Raw genomic sequence first — 25,856 nt, forward strand, 5'->3', positions numbered from 1 at the left:
TTTGGGAGTTAACATCAAAATTACATTTCTCGGCCATATCGCATAGATCTCACTGTGAAAAGGCTTAAATGGCTTTTTTGACCTAAGTTTAATAATTGCGCTCAAACCAAATGTCCTAGAACGAAATTTTAAAATGTAACTACTAGAATGTGATACAATACACTATTGGGTGAAGTTTGGTTGACTTCTGCGCAGCGGTTTGGGAGTTAACATCAAAATTACATTTCTCGGCCATATCGCATAGATCTCACTGTGAAAAGGCTTAAATGGCTTTTTTGACCTAAGTTTAATGATTGCGCTCAAACCAAATGTCCTAGAACGAAATTTTCAAATGTAACTACTAGAATGTGATACAATACACTAATGGTTGAAGTTTGGTTGACTTCTGCGCAGCGGTTTGGGAGTGAACATCAAAATTACATTTCTCGGCCATATCGCATAGATCTCACTGTGAAAAGGCTTAAATGACTTTTTTAATTAAGTTTGATGATTGCATTCAAACAAAATGTCCTAGAACAAAATTTTCACATGTAACTACTAGATTGTGATACAATACACTAATGGGTGAAGTTTGGTTGACTTCTGCGCAGCGGTTTGGGAGTTAACATCAAAATTACATTTCTCTGCCATATCGCATTGATCTCACTGTGAAAAGGCTTAAATGACTTTTTTAATTAAGTTTGATGATTGCGCTCAAACAAAATTTCCTAGAACAAAATTTTCAAATGTAACTACTAGATTGTGATACAATACACTATTGGGTGAAGTTTGGTTGACTTCTGCGCAGCGGTTTGGGAGTTAACATCAAAATTACATTTCTCGGCCATATCGCATAGATCTCACTGTGAAAAGGCTTAAATGGCTTTTTTGACCTAAGTTTAATGATTGCGCTCAAACCAAATGTCCTAGAACGAAATTTTCAAATGTAACTACTAGAATGTGATACAATACACTATTGGGTGAAGTTTGGTTGACTTCTGCGCAGCGGTTTGGGAGTTAACATCAAAATTACATTTCTCGGCCATATCGCATAGATCTCACTGTGAAAAGGCTTAAATGGCTTTTTTGACCTAAGTTTGAGGATTGCGCTCAAATAAAATGTCCTAGAACCAAATTTCCACATATAATTACTAGATTGTGATACAATACACTAATGGGTGAAGTTTGGTTGACTTCTGCGCAGCGGTTTGGGAGTTAACATCAAAATTACATTTCTCGGCCATATCGCATAGATCTCACTGTGAAAAGGCTTAAATGACTTTTTTAATTAAGTTTAATGATTGCGCTCAAACCAAATGTCCTAGAACAAAATTTTCAAATGTAACTACTAGAATGTGATACAATACACTATTGGGTGAAGTTTAGTTGACTTCTGCGCAGCGGTTTGGGAGTTAACATCAAAATTACATTTCTCGGCCATATCGCATAGATCTCACTGTGAAAAGGCTTAAATGGCTTTTTTGACCTAAGTTTAATGATTGCGCTCAAACCAAATGTCCAATAACCAAATTTCCACATGTAACTACTAGATTGTGATACAATACACTAATGGGTGAAGTTTGGTTGACTTCTGCGCAGCGGTTTGGGAGTTAACATCAAAATTACATTTCTCGGCCATATCGCATAGATCTCACTGTGAAAAGGCTTAAATGACTTTTTTAATTAAGTTTGATGATTGCGTTCAAACAAAATGTCATAGAACAAAATTTTTAAATGTAACTACTAGATTGTGATACAATACACTATTGGGTGAAGTTTGGTTGACTTCTGCGCAGCGGTTTGGGAGTTAACGTCAAAATTACATTTCTCGGCAATATCGCATAGATCTAACTGTGAAAAGGCTTAAATGGCTTTTTTGACCTAAGTTTGAGGATTGCGCTCAAATCAAATGTCCTAGAACCAAATTTCCACATGTAACTACTAGATTGTGATACAATACACTAATGGGTGAAGTTTGGTTGACTTCTGCGCAGCGGTTTGGGAGTTAACATCAAAATTACATTTCTCGGCCATATCGCATAGATCTCACTGTGAAAAGGCTTAAATGGCTTTTTTGACCTAAGTTTGAGGATTGCGCTCAAATCAAATGTCCAATAACCAAATTTCCACATGTAACTACTAGATTGTGATACAATACACTAATGGGTGAAGTTTGGTTGACTTCTGCGCAGCGGTTTGGGAGTTAACATCAAAATTACATTTCTCGGCCATATCGCAGAGATCTCACTGTGAAAAGGCTTAAATGACTTTTTTAATTAAGTTTGATGATTGCGTTCAAACAAAATGTCATAGAACAAAATTTTCAAATGTAACTACTAGATTGTGATACAATACACTATTGGGTGAAGTTTGGTTGACTTCTGCGCAGCGGTTTGGGAGTTAACATCAAAATTACATTTCTCGGCCATATCGCATAGATCTCACTGTGAAAAGGCTTAAATGGCTTTTTTGACCTAAGTTTGAGGATTGCGCTCAAATCAAATGTCCTAGAACCAAATTTCCACATGTAATTACTAGATTGTGATACAATACACTAATGGGTGAAGTTTGGTTGACTTCTGCGCAGCGGTTTGGGAGTTAACATCAAAATTACATTTCTCGGCCATATCGCATAGATCTCACTGTGAAAAGGCTTAAATGACTTTTTTAATTAAGTTTAATGATTGCGCTCAAACCAAATGTCCTAGAACCAAATTTCCACATGTAACTACTAGATTGTGATACAATACACTAATGGTTGAAGTTTGGTTGACTTCTGCGCAGCGGTTTGGGAGTGAACATCAAAATTACATTTCTCGGCCATATCGCATAGATCTCACTGTGAAAAGGCTTAAATGACTTTTTTTAATTAAGTTTGAAGATTGCGCTCAAATCAAATGTCCTAGAACTAAATTTCCAAATTTAACTACTAGATTGTGATAAAATACACTATTGGGTGAAGTTTGGTTGACTTCTGCGCAGCGGTTTGGGAGTTAACATCAAAATTACATTTCTCGGCCATATCGCATAGATCTCACTGTGAAAAGGCTTAAATGACTTTTTTAATTAAGTTTGATGATTGCGTTCAAACAAAATGTCCTAGAACAAAATTTTCAAATGTAACTACTAGATTGTGATACAATACACTATTGGGTGAAGTTTGGTTGACTTCTGCGCAGCGGTTTGGGAGTTAACATCAAAATTACATTTCTCGGCCATATCGCATAGATCTCACTGTGAAAAGGCTTAAATGGCTTTTTTGACCTAAGTTTAAAGATTGCGCTCAAACCAAATGTCCTAGAACGAAATTTTTAAATGTAACTACTAGAATGTGATACAATATACTATTGGGTGAAGTTTGGTTGACTTCTGCGCAGCGGTTTGGGAGTTAACATCAAAATTACATTTCTCGGCCATATCGCATAGATCTCACTGTGAAAAGGCTTAAATGGCTTTTTTGACCTAAGTTTAATAATTGCGCTCAAACCAAATGTCCTAGAACGAAATTTTCAAATGTAACTACTAGAATGTGATACAATACACTATTGGGTGAAGTTTGGTTGACTTCTGCGCAGCGGTTTGGGAGTTAACATCAAAATTACATTTCTCGGCCATATCGCATAGATCTCACTGTGAAAAGGCTTAAATGGCTTTTTTGTCCTAAGTTTGAGGATTGCGCTCAAATCAAATGTCCTATAACCAAATTTCCACATGTAACTACTAGATTGTGATACAATACACTAATGGGTGAAGTTTGGTTGTCTTCTGCGCAGCGGTTTGGGATTGAACATCAAAATTACATTTCTCGGCCATATCGCATATATCTCACTGTGAAAAGGCTTAAATGACTTTTTTAATTAAGTTTGATGATTGCGCTCAAACCAAATGTCCTAGAACCAAATTTCCACATGTAACTACTAGATTGTGATACAATACACTAATGGTTGAAGTTTGGTTGACTTCTGCGCAGCGGTTTGGGAGTGAACATCAAAATTACATTTCTCGGCCATATCGCATAGATCTCACTGTGAAAAGGCTTAAATGGCTTTTTTGACCTAAGTTTGAGGATTGCGCTCAAACAAAATGTCCTAGAACAAAATTTTCAAATATAACTACTAGATTGTGATACAATACACTATTGGGTGAAGTTTGGTTGACTTCTGCGCAGCGGTTTGGGAGTTAACATCAAAATTACATTTCTCGGCCATATCGCATAGATCTCACTGTGAAAAGGCTTAAATGGCTTTTTTGACCTAAGTTTGAGGATTGCGCTCAAATCAAATGTCCTAGAACCAAATTTTCACATGTAACTACTAGATTGTGATACAATACACTAATGGGTGAAGTTTGGTTGACTTCTGCGCAGCGGTTTGGGAGTGAACATCAAAATTACATTTCTCGGCCATATCGCATAGATCTCACTGTGAAAAGGCTTAAATGGCTTTTTTGACCTAGGTTTGAGGATTGCGCTCAAATCAAATGTCCTATAACCAAATTTCCACATGTAACTACTAGATTGTGATACAATACACTAATGGGTGAAGTTTGGTTGACTTCTGCGCAGCGGTTTGGGAGTTAACATCAAAATTACATTTCTCGGCCATATCGCATAGATCTCACTGTGAAAAGGCTTAAATGGCTTTTTTGACCTAAGTTTGAGGATTGCGCTCAAACAAAATGTCCTAGAACAAAATTTTCAAATGTAACTACTAGATTGTGATACAATACACTATTGGGTGAAGTTTGGTTGACTTCTGCGCAGCGGTTTGGGAGTTAACATGAAAATTACATTTCTCGGCCATATCGCATAGATCTCACTGTGAAAAGGCTTAAATGACTTTTTTAATTAAGTTTGATGATTGCGTTCAAACAAAATGTCCTAGAACAAAATTTTCAAATGTAACTACTAGATTGTGATACAATACACTATTGGGTGAAGTTTGGTTGACTTCTGCGCAGCGGTTTGGGAGTTAACATCAAAATTACATTTCTCGGCCATATCGCATAGATCTCACTGTGAAAAGGCTTAAATGGCTTTTTTGACCTAAGTTTGAGGATTGCGCTCAAACCAAATGTCCTAGAACGAAATTTTCAAATGTAACTACTAGAATGTGATACAATACACTATTGGGTGAAGTTTGGTTGACTTCTGCGCAGCGGTTTGGGAGTTAACATCAAAATTACATTTCTCGGCCATATCGCATAGATCTCACTGTGAAAAGGCTTAAATGGCTTTTTTGACCTAAGTTTAATAATTGCGCTCAAACCAAATGTCCTTGAACGAAATTTTAAAATGTAACTACTAGAATGTGATACAATACACTATTGGGTGAAGTTTGGTTGACTTCTGCGCAGCGGTTTGGGAGTTAACATCAAAATTACATTTCTCGGCCATATCGCATAGATCTCACTGTGAAAAGGCTTAAATGGCTTTTTTGACCTAAGTTTGAGGATTGCGCTCAAATCAAATGTCCTATAACCAAATTTCCACATGTAACTACTAGATTGTGATACAATACACTAATGGGTGAAGTTTGGTTGACTTCTGCGCAGCGGTTTGGGAGTTAACATCAAAATTACATTTCTCGGCCATATCGCATAGATCTCACTGTGAAAAGGCTTAAATGGCTTCTTTGACCTAAGTTTGAGGATTGCGCTAAAATCAAATGTCCTAGAACCAAATTTCCACATGTAACTACTAGATTGTGATACAATACACTAATGGGTGAAGTTTGGTTTACTTCTGCGCAGCGGTTTGGGAGTTAACATCAAAATTACATTTCTCGGCCATATCGCATAGATCTCACTGTGAAAAGGCTTAAATGGCTTTTTTGACCTAAGTTTAATAATTGCGCTCAAACCAAATGTCCTAGAACAAAATTTTCAAATGTAACTACTAGAATGTGATACAATACACTATTGGGTGAAGTTTGGTTGACTTCTGCGCAGCGGTTTGGGAGTTAAGATCAAAATTACATTTCTCGGCCATATCGCATAGATCTCACTGTGAAAAGGCTTAAATGGCTTTTTTGACCTAAGTTTGAGGATTGCGCTCAAATCAAATGTCCTAGAACCAAATTTCCACATGTAACTACTAGATTGTGATACAATACACTAATGGGTGAAGTTTGGTTGACTTCTGCGCAGCGGTTTGGGAGTTAACATCAAAATTACATTTCTCGGCCATATCGCATAGATCTCACTGTGAAAAGGCTTAAATGGCTTTTTTGACCTAAGTTTAATAATTGCGCTCAAACCAAATGTCCTTGAACGAAATTTTAAAATGTAACTACTAGAATGTGATACAATACACTATTGGGTGAAGTTTGGTTGACTTCTGCGCAGCGGTTTGGGAGTTAACATCAAAATTACATTTCTCGGCCATATCGCATAGATCTCACTGTGAAAAGGCTTAAATGGCTTTTTTGACCTAGGTTTGAGGATTGCGCTCAAATCAAATGTCCTATAACCAAATTTCCACATGTAACTACTAGATTGTGATACAATACACTAATGGGTGAAGTTTGGTTGACTTCTGCGCAGCGGTTTGGGAGTTAACATCAAAATTACATTTCTCGGCCATATCGCATAGATCTCACTGTGAAAAGGCTTAAATGGCTTTTTTGACCTAAGTTTGAGGATTGCGCTCAAACAAAATGTCCTAGAACAAAATTTTCAAATGTAACTACTAGATTGTGATACAATACACTATTGGGTGAAGTTTGGTTGACTTCTGCGCAGCGGTTTGGGAGTTAACATGAAAATTACATTTCTCGGCCATATCGCATAGATCTCACTGTGAAAAGGCTTAAATGACTTTTTTAATTAAGTTTGATGATTGCGTTCAAACAAAATGTCCTAGAACAAAATTTTCAAATGTAACTACTAGATTGTGATACAATACACTATTGGGTGAAGTTTGGTTGACTTCTGCGCAGCGGTTTGGGAGTTAACATCAAAATTACATTTCTCGGCCATATCGCATAGATCTCACTGTGAAAAGGCTTAAATGGCTTTTTTGACCTAAGTTTGAGGATTGCGCTCAAACCAAATGTCCTAGAACGAAATTTTCAAATGTAACTACTAGAATGTGATACAATACACTATTGGGTGAAGTTTGGTTGACTTCTGCGCAGCGGTTTGGGAGTTAACATCAAAATTACATTTCTCGGCCATATCGCATAGATCTCACTGTGAAAAGGCTTAAATGGCTTTTTTGACCTAAGTTTGAGGATTGCGCTCAAATCAAATGTCCTAGAACCAAATTTCCACATGTAACTACTAGATTGTGATACAATACACTAATGGGTGAAGTTTGGTTTACTTCTGCGCAGCGGTTTGGGAGTTAACATCAAAATTACATTTCTCGGCCATATCGCATAGATCTCACTGTGAAAAGGCTTAAATGGCTTTTTTGACCTAAGTTTGAGGATTGCGCTCAAATCAAATGTCCTAGAACCAAATTTCCACATGTAACTACTAGATTGTGATACAATACACTAATGGGTGAAGTTTGGTTGACTTCTGCGCAGCGGTTTGGGAGTTAACATCAAAATTACATTTCTCGGCCATATCGCATAGATCTCACTGTGAAAAGGCTTAAATGGCTTTTTTGACCTAAGTTTGAGGATTGCGCTCAAACCAAATGTCCTAGAACGAAATTTTCAAATGTAACTACTAGAATGTGATACAATACACTATTGGGTGAAGTTTGGTTGACTTCTGCGCAGCGGTTTGGGAGTTAACATCAAAATTACATTTCTCGGCCATATCGCATAGATCTCACTGTGAAAAGGCTTAAATGGCTTTTTTGACCTAAGTTTGAGGATTGCGCTCAAATCAAATGTCCTATAACCAAATTTCCACATCTAACTACTAGATTGTGATACAATACACTAATGGGTGAAGTTTGGTTGACTTCTGCGCAGCGGTTTGGGAGTTAACATCAAAATTACATTTCTCGGCCATATCGCATAGATCTCACTGTGAAAAGGCTTAAATGACTTTTTTAATTAAGTTTGATGATTGCGTTCAAACAAAATGTCCTAGAACAAAATTTTCAAATGTAACTACTAGATTGTGATACAATACACTATTGGGTGAAGTTTGGTTGACTTCTGCGCAGCGGTTTGGGAGTTAACATCAAAATTACATTTCTCGGCCATATCGCATAGATCTCACTGTGAAAAGGCTTAAATGGCTTTTTTGACCTAAGTTTGAGGATTGCGCTCAAATCAAATGTCCAATAACCAAATTTCCACATGTAACTACTAGATTGTGATACAATACACTAATGGGTGAAGTTTGGTTGACTTCTGCGCAGCGGTTTGGGAGTTAACATGAAAATTACATTTCTCGGCCATATCGCATAGATCTCACTGTGAAAAGGCTTAAATGACTTTTTTAATTAAGTTTGATGATTGCGTTCAAACAAAATGTCCTAGAACAAAATTTTCAAATGTAACTACTAGATTGTGATACAATACACTATTGGGTGAAGTTTGGTTGACTTCTGCGCAGCGGTTTGGGAGTTAACATCAAAATTACATTTCTCGGCCATATCGCATAGATCTCACTGTGAAAAGGCTTAAATGGCTTTTTTGACCTAAGTTTGAGGATTGCGCTCAAACAAAATGTCCTAGAACAAAATTTTCAAATATAACTACTAGATTGTGATACAATACACTATTGGGTGAAGTTTGGTTGACTTCTGCGCAGCGGTTTGGGAGTTAACATCAAAATTACATTTCTCGGCCATATCGCATAGATCTCACTGTGAAAAGGCTTAAATGGCTTTTTTGACCTAAGTTTGAGGATTGCGCTCAAATCAAATGTCCTAGAACCAAATTTTCACATGTAACTACTAGATTGTGATACAATACACTAATGGGTGAAGTTTGGTTGACTTCTGCGCAGCGGTTTGGGAGTGAACATCAAAATTACATTTCTCGGCCATATCGCATAGATCTCACTGTGAAAAGGCTTAAATGGCTTTTTTGACCTAGGTTTGAGGATTGCGCTCAAATCAAATGTCCTATAACCAAATTTCCACATGTAACTACTAGATTGTGATACAATACACTAATGGGTGAAGTTTGGTTGACTTCTGCGCAGCGGTTTGGGAGTTAACATCAAAATTACATTTCTCGGCCATATCGCATAGATCTCACTGTGAAAAGGCTTAAATGGCTTTTTTGACCTAAGTTTGAGGATTGCGCTCAAACAAAATGTCCTAGAACAAAATTTTCAAATGTAACTACTAGATTGTGATACAATACACTATTGGGTGAAGTTTGGTTGACTTCTGCGCAGCGGTTTGGGAGTTAACATGAAAATTACATTTCTCGGCCATATCGCATAGATCTCACTGTGAAAAGGCTTAAATGACTTTTTTAATTAAGTTTGATGATTGCGTTCAAACAAAATGTCCTAGAACAAAATTTTCAAATGTAACTACTAGATTGTGATACAATACACTATTGGGTGAAGTTTGGTTGACTTCTGCGCAGCGGTTTGGGAGTTAACATCAAAATTACATTTCTCGGCCATATCGCATAGATCTCACTGTGAAAAGGCTTAAATGGCTTTTTTGACCTAAGTTTGAGGATTGCGCTCAAACCAAATGTCCTAGAACGAAATTTTCAAATGTAACTACTAGAATGTGATACAATACACTATTGGGTGAAGTTTGGTTGACTTCTGCGCAGCGGTTTGGGAGTTAACATCAAAATTACATTTCTCGGCCATATCGCATAGATCTCACTGTGAAAAGGCTTAAATGGCTTTTTTGACCTAAGTTTAATAATTGCGCTCAAACCAAATGTCCTTGAACGAAATTTTAAAATGTAACTACTAGAATGTGATACAATACACTATTGGGTGAAGTTTGGTTGACTTCTGCGCAGCGGTTTGGGAGTTAACATCAAAATTACATTTCTCGGCCATATCGCATAGATCTCACTGTGAAAAGGCTTAAATGGCTTTTTTGACCTAAGTTTGAGGATTGCGCTCAAATCAAATGTCCTATAACCAAATTTCCACATGTAACTACTAGATTGTGATACAATACACTAATGGGTGAAGTTTGGTTGACTTCTGCGCAGCGGTTTGGGAGTTAACATCAAAATTACATTTCTCGGCCATATCGCATAGATCTCACTGTGAAAAGGCTTAAATGGCTTCTTTGACCTAAGTTTGAGGATTGCGCTAAAATCAAATGTCCTAGAACCAAATTTCCACATGTAACTACTAGATTGTGATACAATACACTAATGGGTGAAGTTTGGTTTACTTCTGCGCAGCGGTTTGGGAGTTAACATCAAAATTACATTTCTCGGCCATATCGCATAGATCTCACTGTGAAAAGGCTTAAATGGCTTTTTTGACCTAAGTTTAATAATTGCGCTCAAACCAAATGTCCTAGAACAAAATTTTCAAATGTAACTACTAGAATGTGATACAATACACTATTGGGTGAAGTTTGGTTGACTTCTGCGCAGCGGTTTGGGAGTTAAGATCAAAATTACATTTCTCGGCCATATCGCATAGATCTCACTGTGAAAAGGCTTAAATGGCTTTTTTGACCTAAGTTTGAGGATTGCGCTCAAATCAAATGTCCTAGAACCAAATTTCCACATGTAACTACTAGATTGTGATACAATACACTAATGGGTGAAGTTTGGTTGACTTCTGCGCAGCGGTTTGGGAGTTAACATCAAAATTACATTTCTCGGCCATATCGCATAGATCTCACTGTGAAAAGGCTTAAATGGCTTTTTTGACCTAAGTTTAATAATTGCGCTCAAACCAAATGTCCTTGAACGAAATTTTAAAATGTAACTACTAGAATGTGATACAATACACTATTGGGTGAAGTTTGGTTGACTTCTGCGCAGCGGTTTGGGAGTTAACATCAAAATTACATTTCTCGGCCATATCGCATAGATCTCACTGTGAAAAGGCTTAAATGGCTTTTTTGACCTAGGTTTGAGGATTGCGCTCAAATCAAATGTCCTATAACCAAATTTCCACATGTAACTACTAGATTGTGATACAATACACTAATGGGTGAAGTTTGGTTGACTTCTGCGCAGCGGTTTGGGAGTTAACATCAAAATTACATTTCTCGGCCATATCGCATAGATCTCACTGTGAAAAGGCTTAAATGGCTTTTTTGACCTAAGTTTGAGGATTGCGCTCAAACAAAATGTCCTAGAACAAAATTTTCAAATGTAACTACTAGATTGTGATACAATACACTATTGGGTGAAGTTTGGTTGACTTATGCGCAGCGGTTTGGGAGTTAACATGAAAATTACATTTCTCGGCCATATCGCATAGATCTCACTGTGAAAAGGCTTAAATGACTTTTTTAATTAAGTTTGATGATTGCGTTCAAACAAAATGTCCTAGAACAAAATTTTCAAATGTAACTACTAGATTGTGATACAATACACTATTGGGTGAAGTTTGGTTGACTTCTGCGCAGCGGTTTGGGAGTTAACATCAAAATTACATTTCTCGGCCATATCGCATAGATCTCACTGTGAAAAGGCTTAAATGGCTTTTTTGACCTAAGTTTGAGGATTGCGCTCAAACCAAATGTCCTAGAACGAAATTTTCAAATGTAACTACTAGAATGTGATACAATACACTATTGGGTGAAGTTTGGTTGACTTCTGCGCAGCGGTTTGGGAGTTAACATCAAAATTACATTTCTCGGCCATATCGCATAGATCTCACTGTGAAAAGGCTTAAATGGCTTTTTTGACCTAAGTTTGAGGATTGCGCTCAAATCAAATGTCCTAGAACCAAATTTCCACATGTAACTACTAGATTGTGATAAAATACACTATTGGGTGAAGTTTGGTTGACTTCTGCGCAGCGGTTTGGGAGTTAACATCAAAATTACATTTCTCGGCCATATCGCATAGATCTCACTGTGAAAAGGCTTAAATGACTTTTTTAATTAAGTTTGATGATTGCGCTCAAACAAAATTTCCTAGAACAAAATTTTCAAATGTAACTACTAGATTGTGATACAATACACTATTGGGTGAAGTTTGGTTGACTTCTGCGCAGCGGTTTGGGAGTTAACATCAAAATTACATTTCTCGGCCATATCGCATAGATCTCACTGTGAAAAGGCTTAAATGACTTTTTTAATTAAGTTTGATGATTGCGTTCAAACAAAATGTCCTAGAACAAAATTTTCAAATGTAACTACTAGATTGTGATACAATACACTATTGGGTGAAGTTTGGTTGACTTCTGCGCAGCGGTTTGGGAGTTAACATCAAAATTACATTTCTCGGCCATATCGCATAGATCTCACTGTGAAAAGGCTAAAATGGCTTTTTTGACCTAAGTTTGAGGATTGCGCTCAAATCAAATGTCCTATAACCAAATTTCCACATGTAACTACTAGATTGTGATACAATACACTAATGGGTGAAGTTTGGTTGACTTCTGCGCAGCGGTTTGGGAGTGAACATCAAAATTACATTTCTCGGCCATATCGCATAGATCTCACTGTGAAAAGGCTTAAATGGCTTTTTTGACCTAAGTTTGAGGATTGCGCTCAAATCAAATGTCCTAGAACCAAATTTCCACATGTAACTACTAGATTGTGATAAAATACACTAATGGGTGAAGTTTGGTTGACTTCTGCGCAGCGGTTTGGGAGTTAACATCAAAATTACATTTCTCGGCCATATCGCATAGATCTCACTGTGAAAAGGCTTAAATGACTTTTTTAATTAAGTTTGATGATTGCGCTCAAACAAAATTTCCTAGAACAAAATTTTCAAATGTAACTACTAGATTGTGATACAATACACTATTGGGTGAAGTTTGGTTGACTTCTGCGCAGCGGTTTGGGAGTTAACATCAAAATTACATTTCTCGGCCATATCGCATAGATCTCACTGTGAAAAGGCTTAAATGACTTTTTTAATTAAGTTTGATGATTGCGTTCAAACAAAATGTCCTAGAACAAAATTTTCAAATGTAACTACTAGATTGTGATACAATACACTATTGGGTGAAGTTTGGTTTACTTCTGCGCAGCGGTTTGGGAGTTAACATCAAAATTACATTTCTCGGCCATATCGCATAGATCTCACTGTGAAAAGGCTTAAATGGCTTTTTTGACCTAAGTTTAAAGATTGCGCTCAAACCAAATGTCCTAGAACGAAATTTTCAAATGTAACTACTAGATTGTGATACAATACACTAATGGGTGAAGTTTGGTTGACTTCTGCGCAGCGGTTTGGGAGTTAACATCAAAATTACATTTCTCGGCCATATCGCATAGATCTCACTGTGAAAAGGCTTAAATGGCTTTTTTGACCTAAGTTTGAGGATTGCGCTCAAATCAAATGTCCTATAACCAAATTTCCACATGTAACTACTAGATTGTGATACAATACACTAATGGGTGAAGTTTGGTTGTCTTCTGCGCAGCGGTTTGGGAGTGAACATCAAAATTACATTTCTCGGCCATATCGCATATATCTCACTGTGAAAAGGCTTAAATGACTTTTTTAATTAAGTTTGATGATTGCGCTCAAACAAAATTTCCTAAAACAAAATTTTCAAATATAACTACTAGATTGTGATACAATACACTATTGGGTGAAGTTTGGTTGACTTCTGCGCAGCGGTTTGGGAGTTAACATCAAAATTACATTTCTCGGCCATATCGCATAGATCTCACTGTGAAAAGGCTTAAATGACTTTTTTAATTAAGTTTGATGATTGCGTTCAAACAAAATGTCCTAGAACAAAATTTTCAAATGTAACTACTAGATTGTGATACAATACACTATTGGGTGAAGTTTGGTTGACTTCTGCGCAGCGGTTTGGTAGTTAACATCAAAATTACATTTCTCGGCCATATCGCATAGATCTCACTGTGAAAAGGCTTAAATGACTTTTTTAATTAAGTTTAATGATTGCGCTCAAACCAAATGTCCTAGAACGAAATTTTCAAATGTAACTACTAGAATGTGATACAATACACTATTGGGTGAAGTTTAGTTGACTTCTGCGCAGCGGTTTGGGAGTTAACATCAAAATTACATTTCTCGGCCATATCGCATAGATCTCACTGTGAAAAGGCTTAAATGGCTTTTTTGACCTAAGTTTGAGGATTGCGCTCAAATCAAATGTCCTATAACCAAATTTCCACATGTAACTACTAGATTGTGATACAATACACTAATGGGTGAAGTTTGGTTGACTTCTGCGCAGCGGTTTGGGAGTTAACATCAAAATTACATTTCTCGGCCATATCGCATAGATCTCACTGTGAAAAGGCTTAAATGACTTTTTTAATTAAGTTTGATGAATGCATTCAAACAAAATGTCCTAGAACAAAATTTTCAAATGTAACTACTAGATTGTGATACAATACACTATTGGGTGAAGTTTGGTTGACTTCTGCGCAGCGGTTTGGGAGTTAACATCAAAATTACATTTCTCGGCCATATCGCATAGATCTCACTGTGAAAAGGCTTAAATGGCTTTTTTGACCTAAGTTTGAGGATTGCGCTCAAATCAAATGTCCTAGAACCAAATTTCCACATGTAACTACTAGATTGTGATACAATACACTAATGGGTGAAGTTTGGTTTACTTCTGCGCAGCGGTTTGGGAGTTAACATCAAAATTACATTTCTCGGCCATATCGCATAGATCTCACTGTGAAAAGGCTTAAATGGCTTTTTTGACCTAAGTTTAATAATTGCGCTCAAACCAAATGTCCTAGAACGAAATTTTAAAATGTAACTACTAGAATGTGATACAATACACTATTGGGTGAAGTTTGGTTGACTTCTGCGCAGCGGTTTGGGAGTTAACATCAAAATTACATTTCTCGGCCATATCGCATAGATCTCAGTGTGAAAAGGCTTAAATGGCTTTTTTGACCTAAGTTTGAGGACTGCGCTCAAATCAAATGTCCTAGAACCAAATTTCCACATGTAACTACTAGATTGTGATACAATACACTAATGGGTGAAGTTTGGTTGACTTCTGCGCAGCGGTTTGGGAGTTAACATCAAAATTACATTTCTCGGCCATATCGCATAGATCTCACTGTGAAAAGGCTTAAATGACTTTTTTAATTAAGTTTGATGATTGCGCTCAAACAAAATTTCCTAGAACAAAATTTTCAAATGTAACTACTAGATTGTGATACAATACACTATTGGGTGAAGTTTGGTTGACTTCTGCGCAGCGGTTTGGGAGTTAACATCAAAATTACATTTCTCGGCCATATCGCATAGATCTCACTGTGAAAAGGCTTAAATGGCTTTTTTGACCTAAGTTTGAGGATTGCGCTCAAATCAAATGTCCTATAACCAAATTTCCACATGTAACTACTAGATTGTGATACAATACACTAATGGGTGAAGTTTGGTTGACTTCTGCGCAGCGGTTTGGGAGTTAACATCAAAATTACATTTCTCGGCCATATCGCATAGATCTCACTGTGAAAAGGCTTAAATGGCTTTTTTGACCTAGGTTTGAGGATTGCGCTCAAATCAAATGTCCTATAACCAAATTTCCACATGTAACTACTAGATTGTGATACAATACACTAATGGGTGAAGTTTGGTTGACTTCTGCGCAGCGGTTTGGGAGTTAACATCAAAATTACATTTCTCGGCCATATCGCATAGATCTCACTGTGAAAAGGCTTAAATGGCTTTTTTGACCTAAGTTTGAGGATTGCGCTCAAACAAAATGTCCTAGAACAAAATTTTCAAATGTAACTACTAGATTGTGATACAATACACTATTGGGTGAAGTTTGGTTGACTTCTGCGCAGCGGTTTGGGAGTTAACATGAAAATTACATTTCTCGGCCATATCGCATAGATCTCACTGTGAAAAGGCTTAAATGGCTTTTTTGACCTAAGTTTGAGGATTGCGCTCAAATCAAATGTCCTATAACCAAATTTCCACATGTAACTACTAGATTGTGATACAATACACTAATGGGTGAAGTTTGGTTGACTTCTGCGCAGCGGTTTGGGAGTTAACATCAAAATTACATTTCTCGGCCATATCGCATAGATCTCACTGTGAAAAGGCTTAAATGGCTTTTTTGACCTAAGTTTGAGGATTGCGCTCAAATCAAATGTCCTATAACCAAATTTCCACATGTAACTACTAGATTGTGATACAATACACTAATGGGTGAAGTTTGGTTGACTTCTGCGCAGCGGTTTGGGAGTTAACATCAAAATTACATTTCTCGGCCATATCGCATAGATCTCACTGTGAAAAGGCTTAAATGGCTTCTTTGACCTAAGTTTGAGGATTGCGCTAAAATCAAATGTCCTAGAACCAAATTTCCACATGTAACTACTAGATTGTGATACAATACACTAATGGGTGAAGTTTGGTTTACTTCTGCGCAGCGGTTTGGGAGTTAACATCAAAATTACATTTCTCGGCCATATCGCATAGATCTCACTGTGAAAAGGCTTAAATGGCTTTTTTGACCTAAGTTTAATAATTGCGCTCAAACCAAATGTCCTAGAACAAAATTTTCAAATGTAACTACTAGAATGTGATACAATACACTATTGGGTGAAGTTTGGTTGACTTCTGCGCAGCGGTTTGGGAGTTAAGATCAAAATTACATTTCTCGGCCATATCGCATAGATCTCACTGTGAAAAGGCTTAAATGGCTTTTTTGACCTAAGTTTGAGGATTGCGCTCAAATCAAATGTCCTAGAACCAAATTTCCACATGTAACTACTAGATTGTGATACAATACACTAATGGGTGAAGTTTGGTTGACTTCTGCGCAGCGGTTTGGGAGTTAACATCAAAATTACATTTCTCGGCCATATCGCATAGATCTCACTGTGAAAAGGCTTAAATGGCTTTTTTGACCTAAGTTTAATAATTGCGCTCAAACCAAATGTCCTTGAACGAAATTTTAAAATGTAACTACTAGAATGTGATACAATACACTATTGGGTGAAGTTTGGTTGACTTCTGCGCAGCGGTTTGGGAGTTAACATCAAAATTACATTTCTCGGCCATATCGCATAGATCTCACTGTGAAAAGGCTTAAATGGCTTTTTTGACCTAGGTTTGAGGATTGCGCTCAAATCAAATGTCCTATAACCAAATTTCCACATGTAACTACTAGATTGTGATACAATACACTAATGGGTGAAGTTTGGTTGACTTCTGCGCAGCGGTTTGGGAGTTAACATCAAAATTACATTTCTCGGCCATATCGCATAGATCTCACTGTGAAAAGGCTTAAATGGCTTTTTTGACCTAAGTTTGAGGATTGCGCTCAAACAAAATGTCCTAGAACAAAATTTTCAAATGTAACTACTAGATTGTGATACAATACACTATTGGGTGAAGTTTGGTTGACTTCTGCGCAGCGGTTTGGGAGTTAACATGAAAATTACATTTCTCGGCCATATCGCATAGATCTCACTGTGAAAAGGCTTAAATGACTTTTTTAATTAAGTTTGATGATTGCGTTCAAACAAAATGTCCTAGAACAAAATTTTCAAATGTAACTACTAGATTGTGATACAATACACTATTGGGTGAAGTTTGGTTGACTTCTGCGCAGCGGTTTGGGAGTTAACATCAAAATTACATTTCTCGGCCATATCGCATAGATCTCACTGTGAAAAGGCTTAAATGGCTTTTTTGACCTAAGTTTGAGGATTGCGCTCAAATCAAATGTCCTATAACCAAATTTCCACATGTAACTACTAGATTGTGATACAATACACTATTGGGTGAAGTTTGGTTGACTTCTGCGCAGCGGTTTGGGAGTTAACATCAAAATTACATTTCTCGGCCATATCGCATAGATCTCACTGTGAAAAGGCTTAAATGGCTTTTTTGACCTAAGTTTGAGGATTGCGCTCAAATCAAATGTCCTATAACCAAATTTCCACATGTAACTACTAGATTGTGATACAATACACTAATGGGTGAAGTTTGGTTGACTTCTGCGCAGCGGTTTGGGAGTTAACATCAAAATTACATTTCTCGGCCATATCGCATAGATCTCACTGTGAAAAGGCTTAAATGGCTTTTTTGACCTAAGTTTGAGGATTGCGCTCAAATCAAATGTCCTATAACCAAATTTCCACATGTAACTACTAGATTGTGATACAATACACTAATGGGTGAAGTTTGGTTGACTTCTGCGCAGCGGTTTGGGAGTTAACATCAAAATTACATTTCTCGGCCATATCGCATAGATCTCACTGTGAAAAGGCTTAAATGGTTTCTTTGACCTAAGTTTGAGGATTGCGCTAAAATCAAATGTCCTAGAACCAAATTTCCACATGTAACTACTAGATTGTGATACAATACACTAATGGGTGAAGTTTGGTTTACTTCTGCGCAGCGGTTTGGGAGTTAACATCAAAATTACATTTCTCGGCCATATCGCATAGATCTCACTGTGAAAAGGCTTAAATGGCTTTTTTGACCTAAGTTTAATAATTGCGCTCAAACCAAATGTCCTAGAACAAAATTTTCAAATGTAACTACTAGAATGTGATACAATACACTATTGGGTGAAGTTTGGTTGACTTCTGCGCAGCCGTTTGGGAGTTAAGATCAAAATTACATTTCTCGGCCATATCGCATAGATCTCACTGTGAAAAGGCTTAAATGGCTTTTTTGACCTAAGTTTGAGGATTGCGCTCAAATCAAATGTCCTAGAACCAAATTTCCACATGTAACTACTAGATTGTGATACAATACACTAATGGGTGAAGTTTGGTTGACTTCTGCGCAGCGGTTTGGGAGTTAACATCAAAATTACATTTCTCGGCCATATCGCATAGATCTCACTGTGAAAAGGCTTAAATGGCTTTTTTGACCTAAGTTTAATAATTGCGCTCAAACCAAATGTCCTTGAACGAAATTTTAAAATGTAACTACTAGAATGTGATACAATACACTATTGGGTGAAGTTTGGTTGACTTCTGCGCAGCGGTTTGGGAGTTAACATCAAAATTACATTTCTCGGCCATATCGCATAGATCTCACTGTGAAAAGGCTTAAATGGCTTTTTTGACCTAGGTTTGAGGATTGCGCTCAAATCAAATGTCCTATAACCAAATTTCCACATGTAACTACTAGATTGTGATACAATACACTAATGGGTGAAGTTTGGTTGACTTCTGCGCAGCGGTTTGGGAGTTAACATCAAAATTACATTTCTCGGCCATATCGCATAGATCTCACTGTGAAAAGGCTTAAATGGCTTTTTTGACCTAAGTTTGAGGATTGCGCTCAAACAAAATGTCCTAGAACAAAATTTTCAAATGTAACTACTAGATTGTGATACAATACACTATTGGGTGAAGTTTGGTTGACTTCTGCGCAGCGGTTTGGGAGTTAACATGAAAATTACATTTCTCGGCCATATCGCATAGATCTCACTGTGAAAAGGCTTAAATGACTTTTTTAATTAAGTTTGATGATTGCGTTCAAACAAAATGTCCTAGAACAAAATTTTCAAATGTAACTACTAGATTGTGATACAATACACTATTGGGTGAAGTTTGGTTGACTTCTGCGCAGCGGTTTGGGAGTTAACATCAAAATTACATTTCTCGGCCATATCGCATAGATCTCACTGTGAAAAGGCTTAAATGGCTTTTTTGACCTAAGTTTGAGGATTGCGCTCAAACCAAATGTCCTAGAACGAAATTTTCAAATGTAACTACTAGAATGTGATACAATACACTATTGGGTGAAGTTTGGTTGACTTCTGCGCAGCGGTTTGGGAGTTAAGATCAAAATTACATTTCTCGGCCATATCGCATAGATCTCACTGTGAAAAGGCTTAAATGGCTTTTTTGACCTAAGTTTGAGGATTGCGCTCAAATCAAATGTCCTAGAACCAAATTTCCACATGTAACTACTAGATTGTGATACAATACACTAATGGGTGAAGTTTGGTTGACTTCTGCGCAGCGGTTTGGGAGTTAACATCAAAATTACATTTCTCGGCCATATCGCATAGATCTCACTGTGAAAAGGCTTAAATGGCTTTTTTGACCTAAGTTTGAGGATTGCGCTCAAATCAAATGTCCTATAACCAAATTTCCACATGTAACTACTAGATTGTGATACAATACACTAATGGGTGAAGTTTGGTTGTCTTCTGCGCAGCGTTTTGGGATTGAACATCAAAATTACATTTCTCGGCCATATCGCATAGATCTCACTGTGAAAAGGCTTAAATGGCTTTTTTGACCTAAGTTTGAGGATTGCGCTCAAATCAAATGTCCTAGAACCAAATTTTCAAATGTAACTACTAGATTGTGATACAATACACTATTGGGTGAAGTTTGGTTGACTTCTGCGCAGCGGTTTGGGAGTTAACATCAAAATTACATTTCTCGGCCATATCGCATAGATCTCACTGTGAAAAGGCTTAAATGGCTTTTTTGACCTAAGTTTGAGGATTGCGCTCAAACCAAATGTCCTAGAACGAAATTTTCAAATGTAACTACTAGAATGTGATACAATACACTATTGGGTGAAGTTTGGTTGACTTCTGCGCAGCGGTTTGGGAGTTAACATCAAAATTACATTTCTCGGCCATATCGCATAGATCTCACTGTGAAAAGGCTTAAATGGCTTTTTTGACCTAAGTTTAATAATTGCGCTCAAACCAAATGTCCTTGAACGAAATTTTAAAATGTAACTACTAGAATGTGATACAATACACTATTGGGTGAAGTTTGGTTGACTTCTGCGCAGCGGTTTGGGAGTTAACATCAAAATTACATTTCTCGGCCATATCGCATAGATCTCACTGTGAAAAGGCTTAAATGGCTTTTTTGACCTAAGTTTGAGGATTGCGCTCAAATCAAATGTCCTATAACCAAATTTCCACATGTAACTACTAGATTGTGATACAATACACTAATGGGTGAAGTTTGGTTGACTTCTGCGCAGCGGTTTGGGAGTTAACATCAAAATTACATTTCTCGGCCATATCGCATAGATCTCACTGTGAAAAGGCTTAAATGGCTTCTTTGACCTAAGTTTGAGGATTGCGCTAAAATCAAATGTCCTAGAACCAAATTTCCACATGTAACTACTAGATTGTGATACAATACACTAATGGGTGAAGTTTGGTTTACTTCTGCGCAGCGGTTTGGGAGTTAACATCAAAATTACATTTCTCGGCCATATCGCATAGATCTCACTGTGAAAAGGCTTAAATGGCTTTTTTGACCTAAGTTTAATAATTGCGCTCAAACCAAATGTCCTAGAACAAAATTTTCAAATGTAACTACTAGAATGTGATACAATACACTATTGGGTGAAGTTTGGTTGACTTCTGCGCAGCGGTTTGGGAGTTAAGATCAAAATTACATTTCTCGGCCATATCGCATAGATCTCACTGTGAAAAGGCTTAAATGGCTTTTTTGACCTAAGTTTGAGGATTGCGCTCAAATCAAATGTCCTAGAACCAAATTTCCACATGTAACTACTAGATTGTGATACAATACACTAATGGGTGAAGTTTGGTTGACTTCTGCGCAGCGGTTTGGGAGTTAACATGAAAATTACATTTCTCGGCCATATCGCATAGATCTCACTGTGAAAAGGCTTAAATGACTTTTTTAATTAAGTTTGATGATTGCGTTCAAACAAAATGTCCTAGAACAAAATTTTCAAATGTAACTACTAGATTGTGATACAATACACTAATGGGTGAAGTTTGGTTGACTTCTGCGCAGCGGTTTGGGAGTTAACATCAAAATTACATTTCTCGGCCATATCGCATAGATCTCACTGTGAAAAGGCTTAAATGGCTTTTTTGACCTAAGTTTAATAATTGCGCTCAAACCAAATGTCCTTGAACGAAATTTTAAAATGTAACTACTAGAATGTGATACAATACACTATTGGGTGAAGTTTGGTTTACTTCTGCGCAGCGGTTTGGGAGTTAACATCAAAATTACATTTCTCGGCCATATCGCATAGATCTCACTGTGAAAAGGCTTAAATGGCTTTTTTGACCTAGGTTTGAGGATTGCGCTCAAATCAAATGTCCTATAACCAAATTTCCACATGTAACTACTAGATTGTGATACAATACACTAATGGGTGAAGTTTGGTTGACTTCTGCGCAGCGGTTTGGGAGTTAACATCAAAATTACATTTCTCGGCCATATCGCATAGATCTCACTGTGAAAAGGCTTAAATGGCTTTTTTGACCTAAGTTTGAGGATTGCGCTCAAACAAAATGTCCTAGAACAAAATTTTCAAATGTAACTACTAGATTGTGATACAATACACTATTGGGTGAAGTTTGGTTGACTTCTGCGCAGCGGTTTGGGAGTTAACATGAAAATTACATTTCTCGGCCATATCGCATAGATCTCACTGTGAAAAGGCTTAAATGACTTTTTTAATTAAGTTTGATGATTGCGTTCAAACAAAATGTCCTAGAACAAAATTTTCAAATGTAACTACTAGATTGTGATACAATACACTATTGGGTGAAGTTTGGTTGACTTCTGCGCAGCGGTTTGGGAGTTAACATCAAAATTACATTTCTCGGCCATATCGCATAGATCTCACTGTGAAAAGGCTTAAATGGCTTTTTTGACCTAAGTTTGAGGATTGCGCTCAAATCAAATGTCCTATAACCAAATTTCCACATGTAACTACTAGATTGTGATACAATACACTATTGGGTGAAGTTTGGTTGACTTCTGCGCAGCGGTTTGGGAGTTAACATCAAAATTACATTTCTCGGCCATATCGCATAGATCTCACTGTGAAAAGGCTTAAATGGCTTTTTTGACCTAAGTTTGAGGATTGCGCTCAAATCAAATGTCCTATAACCAAATTTCCACATGTAACTACTAGATTGTGATACAATACACTAATGGGTGAAGTTTGGTTGACTTCTGCGCAGCGGTTTGGGAGTTAACATCAAAATTACATTTCTCGGCCATATCGCATAGATCTCACTGTGAAAAGGCTTAAATGGCTTTTTTGACCTAAGTTTGAGGATTGCGCTCAAATCAAATGTCCTATAACCAAATTTCCACATGTAACTACTAGATTGTGATACAATACACTAATGGGTGAAGTTTGGTTGACTTCTGCGCAGCGGTTTGGGAGTTAACATCAAAATTACATTTCTCGGCCATATCGCATAGATCTCACTGTGAAAAGGCTTAAATGGCTTCTTTGACCTAAGTTTGAGGATTGCGCTAAAATCAAATGTCCTAGAACCAAATTTCCACATGTAACTACTAGATTGTGATACAATACACTAATGGGTGAAGTTTGGTTTACTTCTGCGCAGCGGTTTGGGAGTTAACATCAAAATTACATTTCTCGGCCATATCACATAGATCTCACTGTGAAAAGGCTTAAATGGCTTTTTTGACCTAAGTTTAATAATTGCGCTCAAACCAAATGTCCTAGAACAAAATTTTCAAATGTAACTACTAGAATGTGATACAATACACTATTGGGTGAAGTTTGGTTGACTTCTGCGCAGCGGTTTGGGAGTTAAGATCAAAATTACATTTCTCGGCCATATCGCATAGATCTCACTGTGAAAAGGCTTAAATGGCTTTTTTGACCTAAGTTTGAGGATTGCGCTCAAATCAAATGTCCTAGAACCAAATTTCCACATGTAACTACTAGATTGTGATACAATACACTAATGGGTGAAGTTTGGTTGACTTCTGCGCAGTGGTTTGGGAGTTAACATCAAAATTACATTTCTCGGCCATATCGCATAGATCTCACTGTGAAAAGGCTTAAATGGCTTTTTTGACCTAAGTTTAATAATTGCGCTCAAACCAAATGTCCTTGAACGAAATTTTAAAATGTAACTACTAGAATGTGATACAATACACTATTGGGTGAAGTTTGGTTGACTTCTGCGCAGCGGTTTGGGAGTTAACATCAAAATTACATTTCTCGGCCATATCGCATAGATCTCACTGTGAAAAGGCTTAAATGGCTTTTTTGACCTAGGTTTGAGGATTGCGCTCAAATCAAATGTCCTATAACCAAATTTCCACATGTAACTACTAGATTGTGATACAATACACTAATGGGTGAAGTTTGGTTGACTTCTGCGCAGCGGTTTGGGAGTTAACATCAAAATTACATTTCTCGGCCATATCGCATAGATCTCACTGTGAAAAGGCTTAAATGGCTTTTTTGACCTAAGTTTGAGGATTGCGCTCAAACAAAATGTCCTAGAACAAAATTTTCAAATGTAACTACTAGATTGTGATACAATACACTATTGGGTGAAGTTTGGTTGACTTCTGCGCAGCGGTTTGGGAGTTAACATGAAAATTACATTTCTCGGCCATATCGCATAGATCTCACTGTGAAAAGGCTTAAATGACTTTTTTAATTAAGTTTGATGATTGCGTTCAAACAAAATGTCCTAGAACAAAATTTTCAAATGTAACTACTAGATTGTGATACAATACACTATTGGGTGAAGTTTGGTTGACTTCTGCGCAGCGGTTTGGGAGTTAACATCAAAATTACATTTCTCGGCCATATCGCATAGATCTCACTGTGAAAAGGCTTAAATGGCTTTTTTGACCTAAGTTTGAGGATTGCGCTCAAACCAAATGTCCTAGAACGAAATTTTCAAATGTAACTACTAGAATGTGATACAATACACTATTGGGTGAAGTTTGGTTGACTTCTGCGCAGCGGTTTGGGAGTTAAGATCAAAATTACATTTCTCGGCCATATCGCATAGATCTCACTGTGAAAAGGCTTAAATGGCTTTTTTGACCTAAGTTTGAGGATTGCGCTCAAATCAAATGTCCTAGAACCAAATTTCCACATGTAACTACTAGATTGTGATACAATACACTAATGGGTGAAGTTTGGTTTACTTCTGCGCAGCGGTTTGGGAGTTAACATCAAAATTACATTTCTCGGCCATATCGCATAGATCTCACTGTGAAAAGGCTTAAATGGCTTTTTTGACCTAAGTTTGAGGATTGCGCTCAAATCAAATGTCCTAGAACCAAATTTCCACATGTAACTACTAGATTGTGATACAATACACTAATGGGTGAAGTTTGGTTGACTTCTGCGCAGCGGTTTGGGAGTTAACATCAAAATTACATTTCTCGGCCATATCGCATAGATCTCACTGTGAAAAGGCTTAAATGGCTTTTTTGACCTAAGTTTGAGGATTGCGCTCAAACCAAATGTCCTAGAACGAAATTTTCAAATGTAACTACTAGAATGTGATACAATACACTATTGGGTGAAGTTTGGTTGACTTCTGCGCAGCGGTTTGGGAGTTAACATCAAAATTACATTTCTCGGCCATATCGCATAGATCTCACTGTGAAAAGGCTTAAATGGCTTTTTTGACCTAAGTTTGAGGATTGCGCTCAAATCAAATGTCCTATAACCAAATTTCCACATCTAACTACTAGATTGTGATACAATACACTAATGGGTGAAGTTTGGTTGACTTCTGCGCAGCGGTTTGGGAGTTAACATCAAAATTACATTTCTCGGCCATATCGCATAGATCTCACTGTGAAAAGGCTTAAATGGCTTTTTTGACCTAAGTTTGAGGATTGCGCTCAAATCAAATGTCCAATAACCAAATTTCCACATGTAACTACTAGATTGTGATACAATACACTAATGGGTGAAGTTTGGTTGACTTCTGCGCAGCGGTTTGGGAGTTAACATCAAAATTACATTTCTCGGCCATATCGCATAGATCTCACTGTGAAAAGGCTTAAATGACTTTTTTAATTAAGTTTGATGATTGCGTTCAAACAAAATGTCCTAGAACAAAATTTTCAAATATAACTACTA

The sequence above is a fragment of the Corythoichthys intestinalis genome, chromosome 22 (genome assembly GCF_030265065.1).
Source record: "Corythoichthys intestinalis isolate RoL2023-P3 chromosome 22, ASM3026506v1, whole genome shotgun sequence".
Classification (NCBI taxonomy): domain Eukaryota; kingdom Metazoa; phylum Chordata; class Actinopteri; order Syngnathiformes; family Syngnathidae; genus Corythoichthys; species Corythoichthys intestinalis.